We start from the raw sequence: 7,779 nt of genomic DNA on the forward strand, positions 1-7,779 counted from the left end.
GGACTTCAGTTTTACTGATTTGCGTAGCTTTCAAGAAGCGGAACGGCAAGAGCGGCGAATACGATCCGTTGCAATCGCGTCGGGTAAGCGAATCGCTCGCGTTCGCCACAGCCAGTCGTATGAAAAAGTGGGATAATCTGGGTCTCCTGTTATTGTTTTGAGTAGCCTTGACGGAAAACTACGGTAACTTTGGTTATGAAGCTCAACAGAACCTTTCACCGTGCTGCGCGCCGTGCAACAGTTGACACGTGATGCGTGCTATATACATCACGCACTCCGTGATCACCGATAACCTGAAGTGGTCGCCACCAAACAGCATTACGCAAATAGGGTTTTGAGGGCTCGAGGTTCCGACCTGAAGTAGGAAATGTGAACTCGTACGTGGTGCAGGTAAATCGCAACATGATCGCGACCACATTCAGGTTTTTGTCATTGGTTTCCGCAATTGCCGGAGCTGTCTCGGAAGCCTCCTTTTTGCCTTTCGTCGAACAGCGAGAAACTGAACACGCGTGTATCTCCATTTGCACCATATACGAACGTAACAGAACCGTACAACACAGTCTAGCATGCGCCCCGCCGCGGTGGTCTAGTGGCTAAGGTACTAGGCTGCTGACCTGCAGGTCGCGGGTTCGATTCCCGGCTGCGGCGGCTGCATTTCCGACGGAGGCGGAAATGTTGTAGGCCCGTGTGCTCAGATTTGGGCGCACGTTAAAGAACCCCAGGTGGTCGAAATTTCCGGAGCCCTCCACTACGGCGTCTCTCATAATCATATGGTGGTTTTGGGACGTTAAACCCCACAAATCTATCAATCACATTCTAGCATGCGTAATAAAACACTTAAACACAAAAGAAGCGAGAAATTGATAAAGAACACAACTGCAAAGGCTAAGATTGCCGGGGCCATTCATGCCCGGCATAGCGAGCTCCGTGCCACTTATCGTAATATAGATTGCTCCTGTATGCACTTCATCGCTCTTTCATCACGTGTATGGCCAATTCTAACGCATTTAGGTGTTACAGAACACACGTCAAAGAGATTACCTCAAGCTCGGGGTCATTCTATGCTCGCTTTCACTTCCATTACTAGCTGCAGCACGACTAAGTAACTGAAAAATCCTTTGCATTTTGTCGGCAGTTTGATTTGATGAGCTTTCTACTTTTTTGAAGCGAGATTCGATTGACGGAAGAAGATTGCCAGATCCTTGCTTTTCAGGAAATCACACTTCATGGTCAACAAAAGAGGAAGGCCTATCGCATATTTAATTGCTGACGGCTCCCTTTGCACTACCTATTTATGGCCGGCGTGGTGATGAGGGTGCTGGTGTTGGCGTTTATTGCAGCGCCACCTGGACAGCAGACTGACGTCTCTGTGTGCTCAGAAGGCAAGCCTATACAAAAGAAGGGAGCATACAGAGCGGTAGTGGCTCGCGATATTCAGGACCTAGTCTCATGCTGCACCTATAAGACACTATCTCCCCAGAGGCAGAAGAACGTCTGATTGCTCTGACAATAACAAAGACACACGATTGATTGTAAGTGACTCAAAGTTGGCCATTAGGAATTACAATATGGGCAGGATTTCTGTGTCAGACACCAAAGTTCTCAGACAAGGACCAGCACCCGCCGAGCAAATCTCACTGATATGGTTCCCGGCTTATCAAGGTCTGAAGGGGAACAAGAAGGCGCAAGCGATCACCCAAGGGCTCACTTTCCGGTTGATCACCGCTGACTCACCGCCTCTGCACGAGACACCTTGCTTCATAGGAGACAAACTACAAATGTTTCGAGAGATCCCCTGGCAGTAAAATTCTCCAGTACCATTTTTCGATAAGCAGCTAAACAGCTGAGCGAAAATCACACCATATTCATCGATTGAATGATGATGGGGGGGGGGGCGAAGCACCTGTCTGTTCGTCTGCCATTCCGTTTGTCTGTTGGTATGTCCGTTTGTCCGTCCGTTCAGCTGTCCGTCCGCCTGTCCGCCCACCCGCCCCTATCACACTATAGCACGCATCAGATGAACGGACGGATGAACGCTTCGCCCCCTCGTCATTATTTACTCTTTGAAAATGATGTGAACTTTTATAATCTCAGTGACGTGCTAGTGACGTCATCATGATTTCGCTCACACTAGGGCCACCTGCTGAGTGAGTTATAAAGCGAGGCAGACACATAACACGAGATATATACAAGGAATACAAAGACCCACAGCTTTCAGAACTTTGTTCTTTAAAGAAGTCAAGTAGGTGGCGAAAATTGCACACTGGCTTGTTGAAGCCATTACCTGTACAGTAAATGTTAACTGGAAGTGTTTAACCAAAGATACGTGCACTCTAATCGTGCCGCACGATGAGTGGACATGGTCTGGACCTACCCTTCCTACAATGAACCGAGTGCAAACGTAGAATTCAGAGAGGCATTATTACGCAGCGACAATCCTGAATAAGAACATGAAGTCATCTGTCTCATCCTGATCACCGCCGAGTTCCAAGGGAATCCGGCCAACAGCTCAGGGAATGAATGGCGCCAAAGACAAAAGCAAGCTCCCCCGATTTTGGACGGGTGCAAATGAATGTTATTTCTCTCACTCTCTCTTTCACAACAAGATATAGATTTTGAGCAAATTTGGGTGAAAGGTCTTGAAAGCATTTTTAAATGAACAGAAGGGCGTTGATTCTGTAAGCTACAATTCGGATAACATGTATATTGGACCGACGGTTTTCTGTAAAAGTTTTGCTTGGCCTGAGGTGTGCGTAAGTTGTTGGAACTCTCTTCTCAATCTCTTTTTATGGTATTTCAAAAAAAGCACATATGGGTTTTTTTTCAAGAACGAATAAACCAGTTGATTATTAGATATCATTCGTGCTAGCCACTTAAAAATTATCGGTCATTTTTTCTCTCAAACACCTGCCAGAAAAATTACAGTAATTTTAAAACTAGTATTTTTCCCGTTACCCTTAGGAACACAAAGGTAAGAACACATTTCAGGGGCGAAGCTCTAAAATACGTACGTCTGTCTATTGAATGTACGTGACCACCTACAGTTTCGCTTTTGCAAAATGCCCACTTCTTCACCAATGCAAACAGTCTACTACGCCCTATCACCGATCCACTACTTCACCGAACATAAAGCAAATACTTTTGAGAAGTAGCCGATACGAAATGCAAGACTGTCTTGTGCTGGTATCAAGGTGCACGTTAAACAACCTTAGATTGCCTCACCGTGACAATCCCTTCTTTATAAGGGACCGCCTATAGTTCCACCTCTGCAAACTTCTCAATACTTCGTCCTTGCAAACATCCCACTGCGTTTCATCACCGATCCACCACTTCACCAGCCATAAATTTGTTATAAAGAAGGCGGAACAGAAGCGACGTAAAGCTGCAACTTGCGAACAATAAAATTTATTGTGTATATGTATTTAGTGTTTGTCACGTCTTCGATCATGTAGTGGGCGATATTTGCGAATAATTTACGGTTTAGTGACAAAACCCTCTAGCGCTTCGCCCCACTCATCATCATTCACTCCGCGGTCATGCTGTAACTTTTTAACAAAAAGAATAATCAATTATTTCTAATCAACTATCTAGTTCTGTTTTGTCCTTCGTGAGCAGAATAATTGAGAAACTGTTTGCCAGTAACCTGAATAGTTACCTGAAATTTATTCTCTAATGACTGTCAATTCGGTTTCCGTTCAGGTTGTTCAACTGACTTTGAGGTAATTTCAATAACAGACTACAATAAGCATACATTGCTATAGGACCATTTGTTGTTTCCCTATTGATAGGCTCTACAAGGGCTTTCGCAATAGTCCTTAAACGTATTTTAAGGGCGCCTGTATGGAGGTCACTTGCTCAAGAAGGCCCTCCCTAATAGACAATGAGCGCATTGTAGCGTGGTTAAGGCGTATACGTGTTCTCTCGCGCTTTTTTCAACTTGCAGAGATATTAAATGCGAAGCATTTCTGAGCGAACTGAGGTGACTTTGAGCGTATCTATCTACCTATCTATCTATCTATCTATCTATCTATCTATCTATCTATCTATCTATCTATCTATCTATCTATCTATCTATCTATCTATCTATCTATCTATCTATCTATCTATCTATCTAGCCGCTTACGTTTGTGTGCTCTCCTGGTCACCCCCTTGGGGTGAATGAAAGTTAACATGGGAGGGTATGATAGTTTGTCGAATATGCTCCTGACATGAATTAAGTCACAATTCCTTTGCGTACGTCGTCAAACACTTGCCGCCAGACAGTGGCGCATACCCACGGGCGGATATGTGCCACATGTATGCGGGTATGTGCCATTGGTGATTGACCCTTAGTATCTACCCAAGAATGACGAGAACACACAAGGGGAATTTTAGGGTCAGGGTCCCGCCTGTAATCTAAACCAAAAATTTTCTGTGGCAATGAAACATTTTACCACAGAACTACCCCAAGCCTCTGAACTAATAAGTCAATAGTGGTGGCAATGCTGCCAACTGTAGTGCTGCGGTCTTACCAGCTCTACCGGAAATCGCCATCCTGTGTGGAGCTACATTCCAAGGCAGCTTCAGCTACGGTGGTGGTGTGGCGAGTCTGTTGAGCCCCGGGACCTAAAACCCTTTAGACACACCTGACTACTCGCAAGGACGATTACAGCCTGACCTGCCCCCTTCCCTGTGTTCTACACCGTACAATGGACCTTGCATCAGGACCTGTTCCACGCGAGCGCTTTCCATATTCATGGGCCAGCGGCCATGCCTTGTGCATTGTTTTGGGAGCCTGCGAGAAGCTAGCAGCTCCGGATGAGTCAACCTGGAATCTTGCTCACCGAAGGGGTCTACGCGACGAGTTCCAGGTCATGGAACTGAGCCAGTGGTGTCGTATTACTCTTCCTTGTGCAACAAGGTGTGCGTGCCCTTGAACTTTTCCAGAAACAGGCATGACTGCTTGCTATGGGGTGGAGTGGAAGAGGACGATTCTAATAGAGGAACATGAACTCGATTGTATTCTCTCGCAGGGAATCTTGAGAAAACAGAGTGTGGAAACACGAGCGCAGAAATGCTCGAGTGTGCTCCATTTGTTTCATGTTACACGCAACTCTAAACATGTAAGTAATGTACATTAGCGCTTCTTTTTATCTACTGTGGCTTCTCGACTTGTCTTCGCCTGAGACTCGGATGGCTCCAGCCAGAACCATGCTACCTAAGATCGCCACAGTCACGAACGTGGTGGCATGTCCCGACACCTAATTTTTAACACTACCCAATTCTATAAACATTACGTATGTACTCCTTTGATACAGCCGTGACGTCGGGTTAACATCAATTGTGGTTAGTTGTCATGCGCTGTAGTTGATTTATTCAGCAGCGTCCAGGGCCAGCATCCTCGCGAGCATCAACGCTTCATATCAGCTTCTGGTGTTGCTAATTATAATACACATGATCAGGCGTATTAGCAACAGGCGTATACGCAAGTGCAAGCAACTGGTTATGAAGATCTGCAACTCTTCAACATATGCCTAAGCGTGCAACATTTGTACATACACTTGGCGTCATTTCATGATGTGTAACTCAATAACGATAGTCACAGCTTTGCCGCAAAGGCGAAGCAATGAACGTGATAGCTACAAATTGAAAGGGCATGCGCAGAATGGAAAGCAGATCGAAACATGCCCCACGTTTCTCACGCACGAATTACGGATAAACGTACTCACAGGTACAGATTCACGCGAATAAACGTCTCAGTTTTTTTTTTTGCTGTGTCTGGAAAGCGCGCGTTTTTTCGTAAACGGAGACTGCAATGATTGCCGTGACATTTGGACACCCCGTAACTAGAACAGAATCGTTCCAAGTAAAGCGCAACGTCAGCCAGAACGTCCGATCCTCCCCTACTCCCCACCGCGAGATAATGACGCGCGAGGCAGCGTCACGCCCCTCTTCTAAGCGGGGCAAAGTACGCATGGGAGATTAGAGCACACGCCGCCGCGCGATTTGGCGATGCGCGCTGTTTGCGCCATCTTGCTGTAATGCTGAAAATACGATAATTTCTTCCGAGTTGCCCGTGAGCCCGCGTAGATGGCAAATATAAATAGCTTGCCGTTTGAAGGGGCGAGATCGTGCTTCTCGGTGACCCAGTGGGTAACGTCTCGCACTCACTATTGAGAGGACCCATTCCGCGTGCTGTAGTACTTTCCTGTTTTTTTTTCTTTCTGGCATTTTGATATATATAGATGCGTATAAATATATGGTGAATGACGCCAACGACGTCGTCGACGACGACGCCTGCGGTACAATCCACGCGAGAGTGTTCATATAATTCTGGTCGCCATAAAATTGCAACACAGTCACCTTCTCTTTGCACGCTTCGCATGAAGTCGATTTCCAGGTACGGGGGCTTTGCCGAATTTTTTAAGGTGCTGACACTTGGAAACTTCTCTGGTCGCATAAGTAAGTTAAAAATTAGGGCAACTTTACGATGCCGCACAACTGAAGAGCAAAAAATCACAGCATACCCACGGAGTGATCGATGATGAGGGGGTGGAAGCACCGGTCAGTCCATTTGCGCTTGCGTGCGTCCGTACATTCTTGCTTCTATCCGTCCATCCGAGCGTCCGTCCCTGCTTTCGACAATCTCTCCGTGCGTACGTCCATGCGTATGTCCGTCCGTCCACGCGTCCATCCCTCTGTACATCCATGCGTCCGTCCGTCAGCCCGTGTGTGAATCCATCTCTGTGTTCGTCCGTGCATCTGTCCGTCCATGCGCCCCTCCGTTGTTCATTCGTCAAGGCGGCAAATAGACCCACAGACGACGGACAGACGCGGCCAGCAGATGATTCGTGGTTTGCTAATAAAACCCTCTGAAGCTTCGTCTCCCTCGTCATCATTCACTTCGGGTGCACGTTAATGAACCCCAGGTGGTCTAAATTTCCGGAGCCCTCCACTACGGCGTCTCTCATAATCATATAGTGGTTTTGGGACAATAAACACCATATATCAATCAATCAATAATTATTCACCTCGTTGATATGCTGTGAGGTGGTTACTGCATACATGCATGTATACAGATTACGACCAACCCACGCATTAAGCAAATTTGTCCATAAAAATTTTTGTGTATCCACAGAACGGGCTGGCGGGCTCTACGTGCTGAACATGAGCTTTAGTCATGCAGCATAGAGCCTCAACTACGCGAACTCGTGCACGCACACGAAACTATACATCTGTCTAATGAGTGCAACCGACCGGAGGGGCTCGCGACACCGTGTGCGAAATGCCTTCACGCGCGCTGTTCTCGCGTAGATTCCAGACGTACAGTATAGGCCGTTTCATGGTTGCAAGCATTGTACCCCAAAAAAACGTCCGGTCACCTAATTTACCAGCTCCTAATATCGGAACTCAAAGCACGTTTTCGAGTTCTTTTCAAGGGTAAGGAAAGTCTCTCTTTCGTTTTTTACACAAAAGGATCATTCATAAAGTACAAAGAAATGCTTAACTATCATGTAGTTGAAAACAACATTCATTTGAATAGACTTCGCCAAATAAGGGAAGAAAGGTGCGAAAATCTGCTGGATATTTTCTGAAGTTCTTGTTGTCCACCGATGCTTTTAAGGCACATATGTTGACAAAACCGGATGTCATCAAGGTTTTGTGTTTGTGGACAGTGAAAGGGTGTATACGAAATGTATTTCTCGCATTCACAAACCTTACCTAGACGCATTTTATTGAGTTGGATAGAAGTGGAATAAAAATGTCTGGCGGAAGCATGGCTATGCGATAACATAGATA

The sequence above is a fragment of the Rhipicephalus microplus genome, chromosome 3 (assembly GCF_043290135.1).
Source record: "Rhipicephalus microplus isolate Deutch F79 chromosome 3, USDA_Rmic, whole genome shotgun sequence".
NCBI classification, from domain to species: Eukaryota; Metazoa; Arthropoda; class Arachnida; order Ixodida; family Ixodidae; genus Rhipicephalus; species Rhipicephalus microplus.